Raw genomic sequence first — 23,201 nt, 5'->3', positions numbered from 1 at the left:
ATCAAGGTGCAGTAGCATATGGTGGGAGTCCCCCAAGTCTTCAGGCGATGAGAGTTGCCGAATGAGGTGTCTTGCTTGCTACTAATATGTCAAAGTAACGAAGCCTTGTTTTGATGTCACACCTTCATATATGCCTTATCCAAAAATATTTCAAGCTAGGTTTAGCTTTGGGAGGGCCCAAAATTTTTGTGTAGCCCAAAACTGCTCATTTGTTTGCAAGCCCACAAAAAGAAGGGATCCAGTGCCTTTGTTCATTTGTTATTTGTGTGGCAAGCCCAAAGAGGAGAACAGGTTTGTGCCCACTCCCCTTTATTTAGTTTTTGTGAAGCCCAATGTATTCTTGCTGCATATTGGGAGGTAGATAAATAATAACAATGAGACTCAAAGTCTCATCCCTTTGCCTGTGTCTTCTTCCCCATTTCCCCGGACTTTGTTCAATATGGCATTGTGCACTTATTCCTTTTGTCCGTCACTTTTGGTGGCTTTTAGCTATTCTTTTGACTTTCCTTTTCCTTTCTTTGCTGGAAAGGTCTTCATGTCCTCGTAAAAATCTGAATGAGTCCAAAGGCATGATGAAGGAAAGTGGGTGTTGGAGCCAAGGAAGGGAAGGAAGGAGTTAACGTAGAGGGTGCGGTAGCTCTGCAATATAACACTATGTTCTGTAGCTTAACTCGCAAGGTTGTCTTCATGAAAATTGTTCCTTAGCTTGTGAACTACAACATATCCAAATTTGAGAGCCATCGGAGTAGTACAACTCCAGATATTCAGGTATGTTGAGTAAGTGTTCATCATTTTGCTGTTAACCCACAGACTTATTGTGAGCTTCGAAACTTCATTTTTTCTTGTTCAGATCAACATACTTTCTTCATCAAAATTGTTCCTTAGCTGGTGAACTACAACATATCCAATGTTGAGATTCATCGGAGTAATACAACTCCAGATATTCAGGTATGATGAGTAACTGTGCATCATTTTTCTGTTAATCCGTCAGACTTATTGTGAGCTTCGAAACTTCATTTTTTCGTGTTCCGATCAACATACTTTCTTCAACAAAGTTGTTCCTCATCATCTCTTCCATAACATATCAAAAATTCAGAACACACTAACGGTTGGATATGTCCAGATCTTCGAAACACCGCAGCAGCGTTGAAGCTTGCAGAAATCTGACCGTCGTTTTGTTGGAGCTTCATCACTCTAACTTCCGTCGCTCAAATGGAAACATTTCCTTCGTGAAAGTTGTTCATCTGCTCAAGAACTATAAGATGTCCAAAATTCAGCTCTACTGAAGAAGAGCAGGAGTTGCAGAAATTTGATAGATGGAAAGAGGCGGAAGAGGGAGAGGGAGAAAAAAAGGTTGCTTGGGTTAGATTGTATATAATTGTATGTCTGTTTATGATAGGGATATTGTGGATGTAAAACAAAAAAGTTTGTGTGCACTCATGTGTTGTTGTACAAGTTCAAGAGAATCTTGGTTGTGTGAACAAAATTTGTTTATTTGCCACAAGGTTTTGTGTTTGGAAAATAGTTTAATAGGTAAGGTTTATTGACTATAGATTTGTGCTTGGGTAGATAGCTTGACTAGTGAAGCTTTGGTGTTGAAGCTTTATAGGTGAAGCTTTTGTGTTGAAGCTTTATAGGTGAAGCTTTGGTTGGCGAAGCTTTATAGGTGAAGCTTTGGTGGTGAAGCTTTATAGGTGAAGCTTTGGTGTTGAAGCTTTATAAGTGAAGCTTTGGGGTTGAAGCTTTATAAGTGAAGCTTTGGTGGTGATGCTTTATAGGTGAAGCTTTGGTGGTGAAGCTTTATAGGTGAAGCTTTGGTGTTGACACCATAAATTGATTGTGCTTCGCATTATCTTGATGAACATAGTGCGAAGCTTTTGAGATTGATATTTATCCTCCATTGATGAAGCTTTTGTTGGCACCATAAATTGATTATGCTTTGCACTATCTTGATGAACATAGTGCGAAGCTTTTGAGATTGATATTTGTCCTCCATTGATGAAGCTTTTGTTGGCACCATAAATTGATTGTGCTTCGCACTATCTTGATGAACATAGTGTGAAGCTTTTGAGATTGGGAGTTGAATCCCATTGATGAAGCTGCTGTGTTCCCCCTTCCCTTTTTTTTTTTTCGGATTTTTTTTTTTTTTTTTTTTTTGAGGGGGGAACTGAAACATTTGAAATTTGAAACTCCTTAATGTTAGAAGTTTGAAGATTCTCCATGTGGGGTTTTCTCATGGTTTGAATTTGAATTTTGAATGTTAATAGCCATGTTGAACTATATATAAGAAGGATAAGTTTCCATTCTTTACCTTACCTTCATTTGCTCATCTTGTAGTGATTGTTGAAGACAAAGTGCTTTTTACTTGAGAGGGATTCTAGCATTGCTTTGCTGCACCATCTTCAGGTTGGTAGTCTTCTCCACTACATTGGATGTTTTCCTTTTTGTTGAATTGTTGGAATGTTCATGTATTTTGTGACGAACATAATGAACTGGTTGAGCTGTTCTTCATGCCCTGTGAGCTTCCTTATGTTTTGATCCTTCATGTAGTAATAGAGTTTGTTTCTGTTTGTTGTAGATGTCGGAGTCTGGAAGTCTTAGTGATGAGGGCTCCCCTAGCTCGGGCTCTAGGTTTGAGCCTGCAATGTCGGGGTCTTCATGGCCTTTGTTAGAGTCTTGTACAAAAGAAACGTTGGATGATCCTCACAATTGTCAAACCTTAGCCAATATTGGTTATTCCTCCATGTTAGTGGGTGTGGGGGTTGTTTGTGACGCCATACCCATATGTCGTTCTGATCCTCACAATTGTCAAACCTTAGCTGAGATTGGTTCTTCCTCCATACGAGTGGGTGAGGGGGTTGTTTGTGATGCCATACCCATATTTCGCTCTGAGTTCACAGCGGACCATTTAGAAAATAACTTGTTAGATAGCGAAAAACAGCTTGAGGCCCTAAGGCAATCATGTAGTATCCCCCGTAGTGTAGGAATACATTTGGTGCGTTGTGAAGAATTGCCTTCGGAGCCGCCCAAGGGTCATGTTATGTTCTATACCCAGACATTAGTGACCTTGGGGGTAAATTTACCTTTGCATCCGTGGTTGCAACGAATGCTGGCTTGTATTGGTTATGCACCTGGGCAACTCAACCCTGGTTTCTGGGATACCTTGATTGGGTTTTATATTATTTGGATGGAGTGTGGATTAGGTGAGCCTTCCTTCCATCAGTGGCGCTACTGTTATAAGATGCGCCCGGTGAAAGCATGTACTGGTTATGCTGAATGTGCATATCGGAGCGAGAGAGAGCGTGTTGTCTTTAATAAGAGAAAGTCGTACTGCACATGGAAGAAACGTTGGTGCTTTATTTATAATGATTGGGAGCATGCTAAGGGTGTCACGCCTGAGCGACGTGTTCCTACTCACTTCCAGACTGTAGGTTGTAATGTATCCATTTTCTCATTATTTGCTATTGTTGTGATTTTCTCTTACTTCTAAGATTTTTCTTCATGCAGTGACACGAGGCACCATCAAACTCTCTGGATAGGAGCTAGCTGATGTAGAGAAAGTGCTGAGGGTGCCTAAAGAAGATAGATACTTGGGTAAGCTACGTCCCTTGTTTCGAAAGTACGGTTTCCAGCCCTTAGTTTCCGAGTGCTAGAGACGAGCGAGTAAGTTGTATCCTCACTTGATCCTTGTTCTTCCCCTTTTTTTTTTTATAGATATATAATGTGGTATTCCTTACTTTGATTTTCCTTGTTCAGTGGAGAAGGTGGGCAAGAAAGTGGAGACTAGCACCAAGAAAAGGAGAGTGCCCATGTTAGTTCCTTCAGAAGACATCCTGTTTCACAAGGAAGCGCGCAAGGACCGAGTGAGACCAATTATTAAAACTAAGTCTCGAGAAGAAGTCCTCAAGGTTGCTGCCTCGAAGAAAGCTGAAGCTGAGGCCATCGGATGTGCTGCTGCCATAGTTGCCGGGGAAGATAGGCGATTGCTGCCTCCTCTTCCTACTATTAATCCCATCTTTCCTCCAGTTAGGGAACACATTGAGCAGGAAGGTGATCCTAGTTCTAGCAGCAAGGGTAAAGATAAGGAAGAGGTTGGCAGTGTCCATTGGAAGGATTTGAAGGTTGCCATGCGGCCAAAGGACTTTGGGTATATCAACAATTGCCTGGCAGGGCGTCGATTCACTTTCGATGAGCTCGGAGAACCCTTAGCTAAAGATGAATCGGATTGCGACCGGATGTTGAAGCTATCTTCATATGTGAGTGTTACTTTGTCATTCCCTTGTTTTCTCCTCTTTATTAGCATTATTTTAGTAGTGATGATCGTCTTGTCATGCAGGTCATGGCTGAGTATCACGACAGACTGCGAGAGGCTGAACGGTGCAAGGTGAAATTGAAAGAGAATAAGCAGCTTGTGAATGATGCCAGGAAGACGAGCAAAGCTTTAGCTAAGGCCATCCAAGTCAAGGATCAACATTTTGAGAGTTTGAAGAGGCGGAATGGTGAGAACTTGAGACTCAAGGTACAGTTGGAAGCGACTAAGAAACAGTTGGAGACAACTATGCTCGAGGTTTTCAAGGTTAAAGGGGAGTTGGATAGTGCCTTGGTTGAGGTTTCTGAGCTGAAGAGTGGTATCCCGGCTGAGAAGGAAGCTGCTGTGAATGAGTTCTTGGGTTCCCAGGCCTTTCTCCATGTCCTTAGACCTCGCTGTGCCCGGGAAGTGCACTTTGAAAAAAGAAAGTGGATGGCTGTCCTTGATCGTTATGATGATGGAAGTGTTCTTCGAAAATACCGTGAAGAAATAGATGAGCATCATCGAAAAGGTGAAACCTTCGACCTTGCAGTTTATTCGAGCAGTGCAGATGAGTCGGGCGATGATGCTAGTGCTGATGAGCAGAGTCATCAGGGTGATGATGAGGTTGGAGATGCAGAAAATGGCGGTAGGTCTCAGAGTGATATGATCAGGGGTTCAACTTCAGAGGAGGAGGACTAGAAGTGCTTTCACTTTCTGCATGTACTCTGCCTGCACTAGTTTATTGTTTGTATGGCATGTGCCATGTTATAAACTCGAGGGTTTTTTTTTTGTTTTGCTTTGTATGTTTATGAGTATTTGCATTATCAAGCAAGTGTTTGTATTATCAAGCTTCAAGTGTTTGCCCTATCATTGATGAATGTTTGACTATGTTTGCATAGATCATTTGTATAGTCTTGTTGACATATACTTAGATTTTATTCTGTATTGGAAACATGTGCGTTGAAGCTTCAATACTTGAGTGTTTCATTGCCCAGAATGTAAAAGAGTTTAGGGTCGAGTTGGCTAAATCACCTCTTTATTGAATTCATACCAAATGGTCTTTGTTACATAGGATGCCGAACGGCTGTAGCTTAACACTTGTACAATGTGAGTCTATTTGTAATAGTACTTCAAGTGGTCAGCATTCCATGGATGGCCAAGGGTCTTGCCGTCGGAGCTTCTGAGCTTGTAGGAGCCAGGGCGGCTGATGCCGACGACCTCGAACGGTCCGTCCCAGTTAGGACTGAGTGTTCCTTCACTCGGGACTCTATCACAGAGTAATCTTTTCTTCAGTACCCAGTCTCCCACTTTAAAAGAGCGAGGTTTGACCTTTGAGTCGTAGTAGTTGGAGATGCGCTGCTTATAGGCGACATTCCTCAGGTGAGCCTGATTTCTGTGTTCCTCGACTAGATCCAGGTTGAGGGTGAGTTGCTTGTCGTTCTCACTCTGTATGTAGTTCTGGATTCGGTATGTTGCTTGCTCAAGCTCAACCGGGACAACTGCTTCTGTACCAAAAGCAAGTGAGAATGGAGTTTCTCCTGTGGAAGTCCGATATGAAGTGCGATATGACCAAAGAACTTGGGGTACGAATTCTGGCCAACAACCTTTAGCTTTGTCCAAGCTAGTTTTCAGAGTGCGCTTGATTATTTTGTTAACAGCCTCGACTTGTCCGTTAGACTGGGGATGGGCTGGAGAGGCAAAACATAAGTTGATGTTGAACTTAGAGCAGAATATCTTGAACTTCTTGTTGTCGAACTGCCGCCCATTGTCCGTGACTATCGCATTGGGAATGCCGAATCTGCAGAGGATGTGCTTCCATACGAAGTCTTCTATTTTTCCCTCAGTAATGGTTGCCAAGGGTTCTACTTCAGCCCACTTTGTGAAGTAGTCAACTGCAACGATTGCATAGCGGACCTTGCCTTTCCCTGCAGACATTGGGCCGATCAAATCAAGTCCCCATTGGGCAAAGGGCCAAGGGCTGATCATAGGAGTGAGCGGCTCGGGAGGGGAGTGAGGGATAGTTGCGTAGCGTTGACACTTATCACATGAGCGTGATATTCTGATGGCATCCTGGTGGAGTGTTGGCCAATAGTATCCTTGGCGAAAAGTCTTGTGTGCTAGGGATCGAGACCCAGCATGATCTCCGCAGACTCCTTCATGTATTTCCCGAAGGACAATTTCCGCCTCCGCAGGTGTAAGGCATCTTAGGTATGGCAGGGTAAAACCGCGCTTGTAGAGTTGGTCATTAATGATCAGGTATCGGGCAGACTTGTATCGAATCTGCTTAGCTTGGACTTTGTCAATTGGGAGGCTGCCATGAGCAAGGAATTTATAAATTGGGGTGATCCAACTATCTCCTTGTTGTAAATTGCACACTTCCATGACCATGGTGCTTGGTGCTGCCAACAATTCGACATGAATTTTTCTCCCAATCTTGTCTTCCACTGCCGAGGCGAGGCGAGCCAAAGCGTCTGCATGACTGTTTGCCGTTCGAGGAACTTGGGTGATCTGGTAGTGGAAGTGCTTGAGCAAAAGTCGCATTTGCGCAAGATATGTTGCCATGGAGCTATCCTTAGCATCAAAGTTATTCGTGACTTGGTTGACCACTAATTGGGAGTCACTGAAGATATCAATTCGTTTAACCCCGAGGTGCTTGGCCAAACGTAAGCCTGCTAGAAGGGCTTCGTATTCGGCCTCATTGTTCGATGCCTTGAATTTGAAACGAAGAGCGTATTCCATCGCCACTTTGTCGGGGGTAGTAAGGACTAATCCTGCTCCGCAGCCCTGTTGGTTGGATGAGCCATCAACATACAGACTCCATGTTGGGGTTGTTGATTCTATCTTCTGAGCTTCCGATGGTAATGAAGCTATTGCTTCAGGTGTAGAAGCAATGTCAACAGGATATGTGAAGTCGGCTATGAAATCTGCTACAGCCTGACCTTTTTCGGCTGGTTTTGGTTGGTAGGAGATGTCAAACTCACCCAATGATATTGCCCATTTGATCATTCGCCCAGACGTGTCAGGACTCTGGAGTATCTGTCGAAGAGGGTGATTGGTAAGCACGATAATGGCGTGTGCTTGGAAATAGGGGCGAAGTTTTCGAGCAGACATGACCAATGCTAAAGCTAATTTCTCAATGTTGGAGTATCGTGTCTCCGCATCTTGTAGGGCCTTGCTAGCGTAGTAGACGGGCCTTTCGACCCCACTGTCCTTTCAAATAAGAACAGAACTAACTGCTGAAGCCGAAACCGATAGATAGATAATGAGAGTGTCACCAACTTCTGGTTTGGAGAGCAGAGGGGCTTTACTCATGTACTCCTTGAGGTTCCTGAATGCCTTGGCACATTCCTCCGTCCATGTAATGTACTTCTTATTTCCCTTGAGTGCTTTGAAGAAAGGAGCACATCTGTCTGTGGCCTTAGAGATGAATCTGGTTAAGGCTGCCACCTTGCCAGTAAGGCTTTGGATGTCTTTTGAAGTTACTGGCTCTTTCATGTCGAGGATTTCTTTGATCTTTTCGGGGTTAGCTTCAATGCCTCGTTGGCTAATCATGAAGCCTAAGAATTTTCCAGAGCCCACGCCGAAGGCACATTTGTTGGGGTTCAACCTCATTCGATACCTCTTTAGAATGGTGAAAGTTTCAGATAGGTTGATGATGTGTTGGTCAGCATGTTTGCTCTTGACTAACATATCATCAACGTAAACTTCCATGCTCTTCCCAATCTGTTCAGCGAACATTGAATTGACTAGTCTCTGATAAGTTGCTCCTGCATTCTTTAGGCCGAAAGGCATGACTTTGTAGCAATATAGTCCCATGTCAGTAGTGAAGGCTGTGTGTTCTTGGTCTGAGGGGTTCATGAGGATTTGGTTGTATCCTGAATAAGCGTCCATGAAGCTCAAGAGCTCACACCCTGCCGTAGAGTCTATAAGTCTATCAATGAGAGGAAGGAGGAAACTATCCTTCGGGCATCTTTTGTTTAGGTCGGTGTAGTCGACACACATTCTCCACAAGACCTTTTGAAGCAGGAGACTTTCCTTGGTCGGATTTTTCTTAACAAGGACAACATTTGCTACCCATGTTGGGTAATTGACTTCACGGACGAAGCCTATGTCCTTGAGTTTTTCAACTTCTGCTTTCATCGCCTCGTATCGCTCAACATCATAAGATCTTCGCTTCTGTTTTACTGGTTTGGTCTTGGGATCAATACTCAAGTGGTGACAAATGATATCGGGAGAGATGCCCGGCATATCTTTATATGACCAAGCGAAAACCTCAGCGTTCTCTTGCAAAAAGGAGATCAGTGACAACCGAAGGGGTGGTGACAAAGTAGTGCCAATCTTCACCATGCGGTCTGGATGGTCTTTGGAGATAGAGACTTTCTCTAACTCTTCAGCGGGTTGTGCTTGCTGGGTGAATGAGTCATCTCGAGGGTCGTCGGGTTGACTGTTGCCATCCTGAAGACCCGAGTTGGATTCATCTGGACTGGTCTTTACGACTTGGTTATGTATAGAGAGAGTCTCATTGGGGACAGACAGGTGTTGTTGTTTGACTGAAGTGTTGTAACATGATCGAGCACTAAGTTGATCTCCCCTGATGTACCCATTGCCGAAAGGGGTTGGAAACTTCATCAACAACATATGTGTGGATACCATGGCCTTGAGATCATTTATGCCTGTGCGCCCAAAAATGACATTGTATGCCGTTGGGCAGTTGACCACTAAGAAGTTAGTGGTAATAGTAGCTGTGTAGGGGCCTGTACCAATGGTGAAGGGTAAGTGTATACTCCCTAAAGGTTGCACGATATCGCCAGAGAAGCTTATCAAAGGAGAAATCGAGCGATCGAGCAAGTGTTCCGCTACATTAAGTGCCTTGAAAGCTTCAGCAAACATGATATTGACTGAAGCACCTGTGTCTATCAGGATTCGTTTCACATCAAAATTTGCTATGTGAGCTTCCACGATCAGCGGGTCATTGTGAGGGTAGATGATACCTCTTTCTTCCTCAGGGTAGAAACATATTGGATCCCAGTTAGGCTTTTGATACTTGCCTCCTCTGATGTCTTCCACGTGAAACACTTGATGGCCAGGTCTCAAAGTTCGTTCACTTCTTTTCATGGCCCTATTGGAAGATTCAGACATGGGTGTGCCGCCGCTTACGGAATATATCACATTCACCTGGCGTTGGTTACGGTTATCCCTCGGAGGGTGAAGGAGGAACTGATCAATTTTTCCTTCACGTGCCAGAGCTTCAATATGGTCACGGAGGATAATGCACTTTTCACTATCATGGCCATTATACTCGTGGTAGCAGCAAAACATTCCCGTGTTCTTCGTGGACTTGTAATCTGGCTGTTTTGGCTTTGGCTTTGGTATCAGGTGAGCTATACTGGGGTAGATGGCAGCACATGTAGCATTCAAAGAGGTGTATGTCTCATACCTCGGGGTAGGGCCTGTCTTGACACGTGATTGGCCCACTGCGTTGACTGCCTGGGGGCGGGCATTATTGTGACGATATCCTGAGTTATCGCGATAGTGCCCCTTATTCTTTTTATTAAAATGAGATTGGTGAGGATGGAAGTCTTTCATTTTGCCCTGAGATTGATATGTCTGCTGACTTGGCGAAGCATTAAATAAGGCAGGGGGGTGTGCTGCTACCATTTGGAAGGTTGAGGTCTTTTCATTCGGTTGGATCTGGCCTCCACTCCCTACTTGCTGATAAGGGGTGACTGTAGGGGGTTTCCCTTGATATGTCCTTGCCTCGGCGGAGGCATGGTTGTAAGCTTGTGTCATCACCTCAGAGTAAGTCTTCCAAGTGTTGGCATTGATCATGTACTTGAAGAAACAGTCACGTAAGCCTGCCGTGAAAGCCTTGAGGGCGGTCTTGTCATCTGCCTCAGCGCAGCGAGAATACTCATGGCTGAAGCGGCCAGCGTACTTTCGTAATGACTCGTCCGGCTTCTGGCGAATAGTGTACAAGTCATCTGCGGAATGCAAGCGATCGGTTTGGAAGATGTGTTGAGAGATAAACAGCTTCCTCAACTCTTCAAATGAGTCTACTGTCTCAGGTGGAAGACGACAATACCAGTTTAAAGCTCCGCCAGAGAGGGTGGAGGGGAAGAGAAGGCACCGTTCTTCGTCGGTGTGTCCCCGGTATACCATGGTGGACTCAAAGAGGTTAAGGTGTTCAATCGGGTCTTCCTTTCCAGTATAGAGCTGTAAGTCAAGCTTCTGCTTTGTCTTCGCTTAGAGGGGAGTATTGAGGATCCTTCTTGTGAGAGGGCCAGGCTTGGGTTGGTTCCAGTCAGGTATCTCGGCTTGACGTTCAGCCTTCAGCTTGTTTACTTCCTTAAGGAGCTGCAGGACAAGGGGGTCCTGAGCGGAGTCGTGCACCACCGAAGTTTTCTTCTTTAAGTCTCCATCGCCTCTTGGAAGTAAGAAAGTTTGATCAAGATAGCGTGATCTTTCTTTGGACTCGCCACACTGACTTCTAGAGTGAGTATGTCGGAATGTTTTCGAGTCCCCAGTACCTTCATATTCTTCTGGGACTTGTTGCCCATTCCCTAGATTGGCGGCTGGCCTGGGTCGTGGAAGAGGACCGAGTCTTTCAGAAACCCTTGGGTCATTGATCTTCGAGCTTATGTGGATGGGATTCTCTCGACGTTGTTTTAGGAAGTCTCGACAATCGCGATAGACAGCTTTTGATCCTTCCACTCCCTCTGTGAGGAGGTGTTTTCCTCTACTTCTCCTGCTTCGGGTTGAAGCAACTGGGTTGAGAGAAGTCTCATGTTGATTATCACATTGATGTGTAGCTCGATCCCTATCAGGGATGTCCGTGTCGGATATCGGCGACCCTCTGTGTTGGGGGGCATTCAGTTGATTGTTAACCTCAACAGGGGCGACGAGCTTATGTGTTTGAGCCTGCCTAGCCTCGTGAAGCATCTCGAAAAGTTTTTCATATTGTTCCTGGAGGACTTCATTCTTCATCGCTATCTTGTTGTTCTGAACCTCTAGCTCATCGACTTTAGCTTGAAGAGTAACTTTATTTCCTTCCTGCTTTCGTTGCTTCATACTAGGTCCAGCGGGGGTGTCATTATGTGTGCTGTGGCTTCTTTCGCTCCCCATATCGGAGAGAGATGCTTGGCCAAAAGAGAGTGTATGAGCGGTGGAAACCAGCTTGACAAAGCTGAAGAGAGTGGGAATAAGTGTCGTTTCCCACAGACGGCGCCAAATGTTGATGCACAAAATCAGCAAGGACTTTGGTACAACAGAAAGTGTCAGGTTTGTGACCTTCGCTTGGTTGCTTCGGTCACTAGTGAAGATAAGTACATAAATGAATAAGGACAGGGAAGCAAACACAGGATGTACGTGGTTCACCCAGATTGGCTACGTCCACGGAGTAGAGGAGTTCTCATTAATTGTGAAGGGTTTACACAAATACATAGGTTCAAGCTCTGGTTTAGTGAGTTCTAGTGAATAGTTTAGTACAAAAATGACATTCGAGATTATTGTGGGAGAATGATCCCTATTTATAGAGGAGAGTTTCTAGTTTTGTTCTAACATCGACACGTGTCGTGTTGTGATTGGCTTCTGATGTTGACACGTGTCGAGCTGTGATTGGCTTCTGATGACGACACGTGTCGCTTTGTGATTGGCCTCCTGGTTGAAGGGAAGCTCTTCTAGGTCCTTGACGGTATAACGTTGACCGGTGCTCAGTAGTTTCGGGATTGGTCAAGTATGGTACAAACAGAGTGTAATTTTATCAGAAAGAAAAAATTTATAATTCGTTTTATTACGAAAAATAAAGAGATAAAAAAGGGGACGTGCGGAAATCCTTGATTTATTTTCTTATAACAAAAATGAGATAAAAAGAATTTAACCCAATCAACCAACGCCACTCTTCCTCCATTTTAGGAGAGTGAGAGCGTTTAATATCTCACAGAAATAAAAATAAGAAAATACAAAATAAAACGCAGTCATAGTATTGTAACAAAAAACAGAAACTTAAAATTGTTTTTATTGAAAAAATGAAGAAGAAAAAAAGACGTGACCAACCCCACTCCTCTTCCATTTTCGCAGAAAATATTAATCTAACAAAATTATATTTTAAAAAAATATCTAAGAAATTTAAAAATGAGATAAGAAGAATTTAATATCTCACAAAACTATATATTTATATATAGATTATCCTATCCACACGCACTTGCGAGAGACCTTTTTTCAATCACGTGCACTACGCGCCCCTATATATGTCTTGCATTAGTTTTTTTCATTGTAATTGTCAAAATGGCTCACTAAACAAATTGAAAACAACTAATGCACGACATCTTTAAGGGCGCAAGAAATTTGTTTGATAACTATGTAAACTAAAATGGCATTAATGTTTAATTGTATGGCGTATGTCACATTTTTCAAGCTATATATCATGATCAAATGATGGAATGTTTTGATACATTGATTCAAAACAAAACGATGCACAATATGTACATACAAAAACATAAAGTCTACTTGTAATGTGATGGTGCCATTACTAAATCATGGTCTCTTTTATCATGGTCACGCAAGAGGCATTTTTTTAATTACCGGCACTACGCGGTTTTAATTATATATTGTGTTGGTTGTTTTCATGCAATAGTGAAACAACACTTGCGTGTGAGAGGATTAAAACAGCCTTTTTTAGGAGGCATTAGGTGTTCATTTGTCTATCGACATTCTTACTCGTTGAGAGCTGATTGACGAATTTTATGTATTTGCAAATGGTGTTTTCTTAATTGGTCATGCTTAACTTGTTTGTATTTTCCTATAGAAGATGAAAGTTTATTACATTAGTTTCCAATCTCTTTATTAGTAGATCGCCTAATCATGTTTTTATTCTAAGAAAAATGGGTTAACAATTTTGTTTTTGTTTTTACAATCATACCCGAGCCTTTTTCTATTAAAAGTGCAAATGGAGGTTGTTCTCTTAATGTGTATATGCCAACCCTATTTTATTTGGTATAGATATTGTACCTTAATTAAAATTGAATACATAATGTAGTAATAATCTTGTTTTAATTTGTGCAAAACATGTATATCTATCGTATTTTGGAGCACTGTAAAAGGTGTTCATTTTTATAACCTTCCAATCAAAAATACAATCCCATGCATGAAAAACAAACAGATAAGATACAGTTAATTACTTGATAAGACAAATAATTACACCCGAACTTCGAAGTTGTTCCAGTTCATATTCCTAAAAAGAAAGTAATCAAATCATTTGAAGCCTGAATGAGCCATGAACCTGTAAATTTAAGACGATCCATTATATACAGAACAAAAGGAAATAGGGGAATTAGAGAAGAAGAATCAATTACATACAAAATTATGCCAAATCACAGAATACTACCTGCACTCTTGAGTATGATAAACTACATTCCTCTGAATCTTACACTAATTAATAGCCAAGCAACTCTTCGTTGAACAATATTTTAAACAACGTAAAATATTTAATAGTCAAGCAACTCTTAAACCGCAATCTGACAACCATTTTCATGGTTTGACACTCCAGCTTCAAAATCAGTAGACATGTAAAACCCAGAAAGCTTTACTTGCTTGCACGGCATCTTATTTATGCAAAGAAGTGATCGAAACATGAAGTAACAAAAATAGACAAAGCATACTCAGATAAAGAACATGTTTACTTTATCAATTCGAGATAATTTTGTGCTCAATGAAACATAAAAGCACAAATACATATCTGTGCTCAATGAAATTGAAAAGGGCACCAATGAATTGTGTTCTTAGACTTTTTTTTTCTTGTAGTGTATATACATTCTTGTCTCCTCACTCCTATTCAAATAAAAGGAGAAGTAGTGCCACCCGTACTTTTCCCCCTTCCTAAAAGAACTTACAGAAAGTAAGGGTTCCAAGTCTCTTTCTTTATTTTGGTCCATGTAAAGGGCAACGCGATAAGGATATCACCCTAAAAAATAAGCAAACACTCTTACGAATACTTAAAACACCAAATGACAAACCCAAATTCTATAATCAACCCCAACGAAGAGGAAATCCAACTGAATATAAGGAAATAAGAAGTTGAACTGATTACAGGAAATAAGAAGGAGTTGAACCCAAATTCTATAATCACTGTTCTTGGACCGACTGTAGATGTCTTCCCATGGTTCTTCTTTGTTTCCTCTGAATACAAAGTACGAAAATAAAAATCCCTTCTCTGATATAGTGTTCATACTACATATAGGTTTGATCGTAGATTACATTATTAAGATAAACTAAAGATGACATAAACAATTAAGGACATCTTCATAAATTGGGGTAAGGCTAGCCGACATTCACCTCTCCCAGACCCTGCGTAAAGCGGAAGTCTTGTGCACTGGGTACGACCTTTTTGTAGAGCCTTGAAACCATTACAGAATAGAGCAATTGTAACATTTTTCTTCCAAAATGGAAGAAGAACAAAGTATCATTTGATCGCCAATAAATAAATAAAACATGGAAGAAAAAGAAAATAGAAATATACCCTTCACGTAGCCTCTCAGAGCACGCCAGTTGTTTCACATCAAACATATCCAACCACTTCGACACACCTGACGGCTCTACGGGCGAAGAGTGAGAAAGAGAAAAGCGTGAATTGAAAAATAGGAAAAACAGAATGGGAAATATGAGACACATGTTAAGAAAATGGGCATGCCCATAAAACAAAGCATAGATCGTCGTCCTACGTGACAGCCGCCCTCCCATCAAAACATCGTCCACCAATTGTCTATAAAAAAAGTATGCGCGCAGGAAATAGAAGCAGATAAAAAAGGTTCAAACTTTTAGTGTATGTTTGGTATCCTATTTAAATTTTTTTATCATTTCTCAAAATATTTCTTGAAAATAATTTTCTTTAAGACTAAAAAACTTGATTGGTTTGTGCTTTAAAATAGACAAAGATATCTAAAAAGAGAGAGTCGTAGGAGAGGGAGAAAGAGGAAAGATGGGAAAAAAAAGTAAGAGATGATTAAAGGAAAGGGAAAGAAGAGAGAGGATCGGACGAGATAGAGAGAAAGAGGAGTGAGAGAAAGAATCGAGAGAATGAAGACATCAGATTGGAGAAGAGACGACAAAGGTAAAATAAAAAAGAGGAGAGAAAGAACAAAAGAGAGATAGATTTGTAGTGAGGGGAGGAGGGAGAGAAAAGAAATGAGTGAATTTAAATTTAAAAACTCTAAAAACTCACTTTTTATGTTTTTAGATAATAGACAATATTTTTGAGTTAGTCTTGAGTTCAATTTTTAAAAATAGTCATACCAAACAAGTTTTTAAGGCCTAAAACTTGAAAATTATTTTTGAGTTAAAAAAATTGGATTCAAGTAGAATACCAAACAGAGCCTTAATTTCCTAGAAACCAAAAATGAACATTTCTAAAAAATTAATTAAAATGAATTCATGGACAGGAGGAAAAAAGACTTAACGAAGTTACCCAAAAGAATGAAACCACCAACTCATATATTGAAAACGCATCGATCACTGGGGATTCACCAATCAGCCTATATATTTGATCAAATCTAGAGTTAACGATAAAAAGGGAAATTAAAAATAAATCAAACATCAAAGTAACATACCTGAGAGTGAAGACGATTTAGTTTTTGCAGGAAAGGAAAAAAACCAATTGCAATTTCAAATTTGAGCTCCAATTTTTTTTAACGTGTTATAATTATAATAACTGCTCAGTTTAGGAGGATAATTATCCAATTTTTCCTCCATGTTCGTCTTCAAATGCCCAGCGATCAATTGCATAAAATGTGAACAAAAAATTCAAAGAATCTCAACTAAGAGAGATAAAGAACCATCACAACCCAGAGGTTATTTACATAACCGAGCGGATTGGTGGGCAAAAGTATTAACTGGCTATAGAGTGTTCAACCATCTCAGATCCGGATCCCGCCGCCCTAACTCTATTGAGAGCCCTTGGATGATCAAAGGCTATCTCCAACCGATGGCTAGCCAGAAGGCTTGTTTTAGCCCTCTGCCCCTCCAAAATTCTCCAAGATATTAATATTTTAATGAACAGTACATGACCATATTTGTCTCCATCTCCAACCGAGGGCTAGATGACTCGTTTTAGCCATTTCACAAAAAACTGTCTCCAACAGAGAGCTATAGGGCCAAACATAAGTTATTATTTAAAAACTATAACTTAAATTCAAATCCAATGGTTTAGGAAGTTATAGGAAAAAAAATAGAATTAAAAAAAAATATGAAACAAATTTTGTGAAATAGAAGTTATAGAAAAAAATAGAAGTTATATGAAAAAGCATAGGTCTCACCTAACATTTTTTTTAATTGTTATTCAATGAGGTTGTTCCACCTAACATTTTAATTAATAAAGCGTAGGTCTTATCTAGGTGTATAAGTGTTAAGTTCCAACCAGCTGTTAAACTAGCGTAAAACATACCTTAATTAAGACCACCCAATATTAAAATTATAGATCCACTAATGTGTATTTAGTGTTACTCTTCGTTGAATGAACATTGAATCATATAATTATTATTGTTCAAGAGTTATTCAATGTTGGTTGGTGTATGAAGTTTAATTATGTGGATGGGATGGAAGAAAAGAAATGTTTAAATTAAAAAATAAAAACCCAACGGCTAGCTGACTCAGCTAGCTGTTATATTCAAAAAAATTTCAAACTATTAGTGTCGATTATAACCGACACTAATAGTAAATAAATAAAAAATTTTGCCTATAACCGACAGTATTAAAAATCATTATTTAATGATGTCGGTTATAACCAACAACAATAGGAAAACTATAAAAAAAAAAATAGCCAGCCCGGGGCTGGCTGGCTGGTCGAAAGCAGCCAGCCTTTTGGCCCTTTGGCCCTTTGAAATTCCATGGGGCCCTCCCATATTCCCGAGCCCTCTGGCCTAGCCCTCGGTTGGAGACGGTTTTAGGGCTATTTTCGACCCTCTAGCCCTCTGGACCCTTCGGTTAGAGATGGCCTAACGTGCCTGACACGCCCCGACCCTGATATTCCCCGAATACCAGGATAGACACGTGTTGGCCGACACCCGAGGGTGACGAAAGCCATTAATTGATACAAAAGCTAAGAATAAGAAATAAATAAGGGTTATGAATTTAAAATACCAAGAATTTATAATTTAGGAACGTGCTCAGAGCATACAATTAAACCTAATCACTAAAAGGAATTAAGATAAAATTTAACGAATAAAGGAGTGGGTCCTACATCGAGAGGATCCGAAGATGCTGCTGCGGAAGTGTCTCCACGCCGGGATTAGGTGCCTTGATTCTAAGTCCTGAATGGGGGCGCAAAACAAAGGTGAGTGGACCAAGTTTATATATATATAATAATAATAAAACAATTATCAACATACTAACCCCCAAAGTTTAATAGTGAAAACTACTAGCATAGTAAGTGATGGATTTAATAAGAAATCCTAGCATACCAAAGTATCTCAAAAAGCCATATCGCGGAATAACATCGCGGAAAATCAAAACAGTAAACGTCTCGTAAACGCGGTGTGCTACTAGAAAGATCACTGAATAAATATAACTCCCGGCCCAATGCCTGCACCTCAGTCTCTGTGCCCGTAGCCAGAGATAACTCCCTCCCGGCCCAATGCCTGTCTCCGTGTCCCTCAGCCTTTCGTTAGGGATTATTTCTCCCGGCCTACATGCCAACACCAGATCCTCGCCCCAGGCGGCATAGTGTCCACTAGGTACGCACAAATAGTTACGTCTCTCTTAAATAACCACTTCATAGCATAGGTTACCGAATATCGTCTACGCTATAAAGAGGGGTTCAAAAACATGTTCTAGCATCCTATCGTCATCTGTCAGATAGTCTACCAGTTCATGGTTTTTATAGAAAATACGATATATTGAAATATAGCTCAGTATAGGCTAACAATTAATTCCTCACCAAAACACGAGACGATAATCAATATATATTTAATCAACAGGCTTCACCTAAATCACTTCATAAATTCGTAGGCATGCTAATCATTTATGCAATTAAACTATAAAATCATGTAATTTTAGAAGGGGTCCACTCACAAATATTCCTTAGCAGAAGAGTTGCGGGAATAAGGATTTAGAATTTCTCCACTAGCAATTTTACCTAAGAACAAGAATGTATAATTAATAAAATGATTTTTCTAAAAGATTGGTTTTGAATTAATTTAAATAAGGGATTTGGGATTGGATGGGTTTAGGGTTTTTAATGGGTTTTGGGAACCTAGGGCTCTAGAATTAAAAGGGGATGGAAAGGGGTTTGGGCATTAAGCCCAAACATATAAACTTAGCCACACACACACACGGGCACAAGGCCCTCAGGCCTCACTACAGAAAACAGGGCTTTAAGCCCTTGATTAAAAACCGGCCCAAGGCCAAAACAAAAGCTAGGGCCCGAGCCCTTTGGGCTTTAAAAAATTTAAATAACTAAAAATAAAAATGGAATGGGTTAGGGTACTGGGCTAAGGCAAAACGGGCTGGAGGCCCGTGGGAAAGGAAATGGGAAAGGCCGGTTGGCCTGTGGCTTGCCGAGAGAGAAGGCCGGAGCTGCTACAGCTCCGGTCACCTGAAAACTGGAGCTTCAAGCTCCGATCTAGGTACGAACGTGAAGCACAAGGAGAGAGGAAGAGATTTATACCTTCCTAACATCGTAACTCGGTCGGAGGTGACCGGGAAAGTCCTCGGGGTGCACGGGTTCACCGGAAAAGTGGGTGTGCTCACCCACGACCGTTCCGAAGCAAAAACCTACGTAAAAAGGTAAGGTTCAAGCTTCTAAATCACAACCAAACCAAGAACTAGGTACGAGAGTGAGAGATTTGAGACCTACCCGACGGAAAAATGGGGAAAACTCGCCGGAGCTTTGCTCCGTGCCGTCGAGCCGCAGTGCAGGGATCCCTGGTTCGTTGCGAGCCTCTCTTCGATGGTGACTCGGTCCTAGTGAGTCCAGGGGAAGAGAGAGATGTGAGAGGTTGAGGGAGAGAGGTACGGGATAGCTGAGAGGGAGAGAGCTAAGGGAGAGTTACGGGGGAGAGAGACGAAGAAGGAAGAGAGAGACTGGGGGAAAACAAAAAAAATTATAAGGTGGGCCCTACGGGCTCACCAATTAAGACCTTAAAACAATTTTTAAATAAAATGGGGTTGGGGTGTTTCAGTGCCGCACAAAATTCGAAGCTAGTGGAGCATCGTCATCAGATAAATAATACAATACATCAAATTAAATCCGCGAAAAAAGAAACAAAACTAAACCGTACCCGACACCAATGGGTCATCAGCCTGAGCGACGACGAAAGTTGAATATCAGAGTGCGCAACGAACAAGACTAACAAATAATATGAATATTATTAAAAGAACGAATTGAGAATGCCGAGACGACTACAAAAACCCTAGAGACTACATTGTGAATGAATTATTTTCTAATGAATAACAAAGCAACCTATTTATAATAAACTAAACCTAATCTCTAACAAAACCTAATTCTAACGGGCTAAGCCCAAAATACCAAACATTAAAATAAACTAAATAATAATATTTTCCAACACCCCCCCGTCAAACTCATGGCGGTTCACGACATGGGTTTGCCAAAGTAGATGTGGATGCAAAACTCCAAATTCCAATGCTAGTGTCAATGCCGATGCCAATACCCATATGAAATTTCACCGGTGCAAGTGCAAGATTTCAATGCCAATGCAAGATTTTCATGCTAGTGCAAGATTCCAATGCCAGTGGAAATTCCAACTTCCGAACAAACAAACAAAGAATAAAAAATCCAATTTTTTTTCCTTTTCTGTGCGAACAAACAACAGCAGCAGCAAGATCCTTTCTATTTTTTTTTTTTTTACCGTGCAAACCAACAACATCAGCCTTTTTATTCTTCGCGGGTGTAGGGTGGTGGAGACGGATCCAGGTGCAGAAACGGTGCGGGTGATTCTGCAAGAGAGAAAGGTTGCAGCAGGTGGGTTGGGTTTGTGGCTTGATGACAGAGTGGAGCGGATGCAAACAGCAGCTTCGGTGCAGGTTTGGGATGCCTCCCAAGTCCCAAGCAAACAGGTTCAACTTTTTTTCTTTGTTTTCAAACAACAAAAACCTAATTAAAACAAAACTGATAGTGAACAAACAAACAAATCGATATCAACCCCAAAACAGATTAATTCCCGAAGGATTTAACCTGCTCTGATACCAAGTTGAATATCAGAGTGCGCAACGAACAAGACTAACAAATAATATGAATATTATTAAAAGAACGAATTGAGAATGACGAGACGGCTACAAAAACCCTAGAGACTACATTGTGAATGAATTATTTTCTAATGAATAACAAAGCAACCTATTTATAATAAACTAAACCTAATCTCTAACAAAACCTAATTCTAAGGGCTGAGCTCATAAAACCAAACATTAAAATAAACTAAATAATAATATTTTCCAACAGTTGAAGCCACCAATCTCTGGTGGGATGAAAGCTCAAGAATTTCTGCGGCTGAAGAAGGCTTTTTGTAAAGAACTGGTAATTGAGTAACTTCAGTAACTCCTATAAATGTCTCTGGCATTCTAGAATGGCAACAATTAAGCTAGAAACTGAATAACCAATACACAAAAGAGGGAGCTTTCTACAAATTGGTCCAAAACCCATTAAAAAAATCTGGTAAAGATAAATAATTTCGAATAGTTCAAATGATAATCAAGTAAAAATCTCCAAATTATCTATATATATAAAATGAGAGCCACAATTTGATGAAGCATTCGATAAACCCAAAATATCCTCATTTCAAAAAATAAAAAACTACACGACTGTCCCAATATAATACGGTTAAATGGTAATACACAAATATAATAGGGTTAAAATTGTCATACAAAAAATAAAATATTGAGAGATGTTTAGATGCGGACAATATATCTGCACATATAATAAATGAGAATTTACAACCATCAAACGCAAGGCACCAACACTTTCAAATTAATTGAGACCCTTGGATTACCCATCACATAAATAATGAACTACATCCTTCTACAAAAGCGCCTTTCTCCAGTGGAATTTCAAAAGGAAAAGCACAATATAATCTCCTCCACGTTTTCGGCATTAACAGCACATACTTTGCAGTTACATGGAGAAGCGATAATACCGTTCAGTTTTAAAGTGCTATTTTCGATTTCCAATCTCACACGTACTCACATGGATTTCATTCCAATTAGTATCAGAGTTCCAGTTTCAAGCCCTTTGGAAGCGAGACCGTGCTATACTGTTTGGATTAATTTGGGGATATTCTTAACGCAATCGGCTTTTGCCAACCATTTATATCCATCTTGGGTAAAATTTCATATCTAAAATTCTATTTTATAGTGAAAGCTTCGTGCTTTTTTATTTTTATTTTTTCATTTTCTCTTCTTATTTTTGTTATAGGCTCCAGACAATTCTGTGACCTTGTTTAGCAGCTCGGACTGTACTGACTATTTCTGTTGGATAAGATAAATAGTCACCGGATAGTACTGATTAAATTAATCGGGCGTTTGGTGCAGTATCGGATTAATGACCGTATTATTTATACTATGTTTGATATTATATCGGATAGGAGGAATCACACTTAAAATAAAATTAAACTTAAAATAAAAAAAATAAAAAACTGAAACTTTTTCCAGATCTCTCCGCACCCCCCAAACTCCCTCCCTCTCTCTTCCTTCTTCTTTTTCCCCGACCAAAGAAGAATCCCAAATAATTGTTCCTCATATCTCTCCGCCGCACCCCCAAACTCCCTCCCTCTCTCTCTTCTTCTTCTTCTCCGACTGCAGAAGAATCCCAAATAAATTCAAACAGCAAATTGAAATCATCTCTCTGCCGCAGAAAACGACGACAAAAAACCCAGTTGCAAGGGAGGACGACGAGTAGGCGATGAGGAAGGCCATAAGGAGAGGACGACGAGGAAGGCGACGAGGACTAGGAGAGCAAATATGGCGAGAGAAAGCAATGGCGAGAGAAGGCAACAGTGAGGACGGCGATGGCGAGAGAAGGTGACAGGGAGGACGACGACGCCAAGAGAAGGCGAGAGAAAGGGGGTCGAGTTCGCGAGCGGAGAGCGAGAGAGAGAGAGAGCGGAGGGGAAGCGAGAGCGAGAGTGAGACCGACTAAATTATACTGTGAATTTGGACGATATACGCAAGCAGGTAAACACCAGATAAAAAAGGTGGGCCCAGATTATTTAATCCGGTGCCTATTTAATCCAAACGGCCACCAAACACCGTACACCGTATTATTAGTACTATCTGGTGCCTTATACGGTGTGCCAAACAAGGCCTATGTGTGCTAATTGCAACCATTGGACAAGAAGTAGAGTTCAAAGCTTTGACTGATTGTGGGTAAATCTCAACTTTACCTATTCAGTTTTTAGGATTTTTTTTTTATTATTTGTTTTTTTTAACTATTTGTATTTAGTATCTCTAAGTAAATTTTAGTTTGTATTTACTGACCCGAATCAAAGAACAAAGATTATCATAATCAAGGGTTCATATTGTTGTGTTAATTTACACTGCATATTATTTTGATAAAAATATCTGCATATTGTATAGGGTTTTAACATCCAGATGGCAAAAAGTTTAATTTCTATATAACCAAAAATCTGTTTACTCCCAGCCCTTCTCGATGGGATACGACGACTTCTTCGTTGACACGGTTGTAGAATGAGGTCGAAGGTGACTAGGCTATGGAAATTACTGAGACTCCAAGACGGAGAGAGTTGGGATGAATGTTGAGCTATATATTTTCATAAACAAAATATATTAGCAAGTCTTAATAAAAATGGGGAGACTTAAAAATAATAATAGTAATAATAATAGAGTCCAAAATATGGACTGACTAGAAATAAGGCTCACTTTATGTGCATATATTCTTATGTATACTATATTT

At 40.7% G+C, this 23,201-nt stretch overlaps 1 long non-coding RNA gene across 1 annotated transcript; it reads left to right on the top strand.

The window, feature by feature from the left end:
- The first annotated feature begins 590 nt into the window (after window positions 1-590).
- LOC114824296 (uncharacterized) lies at window positions 591-1,552 on the top strand. The gene is made up of 3 exons (XR_003772452.2): window positions 591-768; window positions 851-948; window positions 1,124-1,552. It is a non-coding gene; the product is annotated as an uncharacterized lncRNA (long non-coding RNA).
- Window positions 1,553-23,201: the final 21,649 nt, after the last annotated feature.

This window comes from Malus domestica, chromosome 04 (genome assembly GCF_042453785.1).
Source record: "Malus domestica chromosome 04, GDT2T_hap1".
NCBI lineage: Eukaryota > Viridiplantae > Streptophyta > Magnoliopsida > Rosales > Rosaceae > Malus > Malus domestica.
The sequence above is the reverse complement of the archived record's forward strand: the minus strand, read 5'-3'. Positions and strand labels throughout refer to the sequence as shown.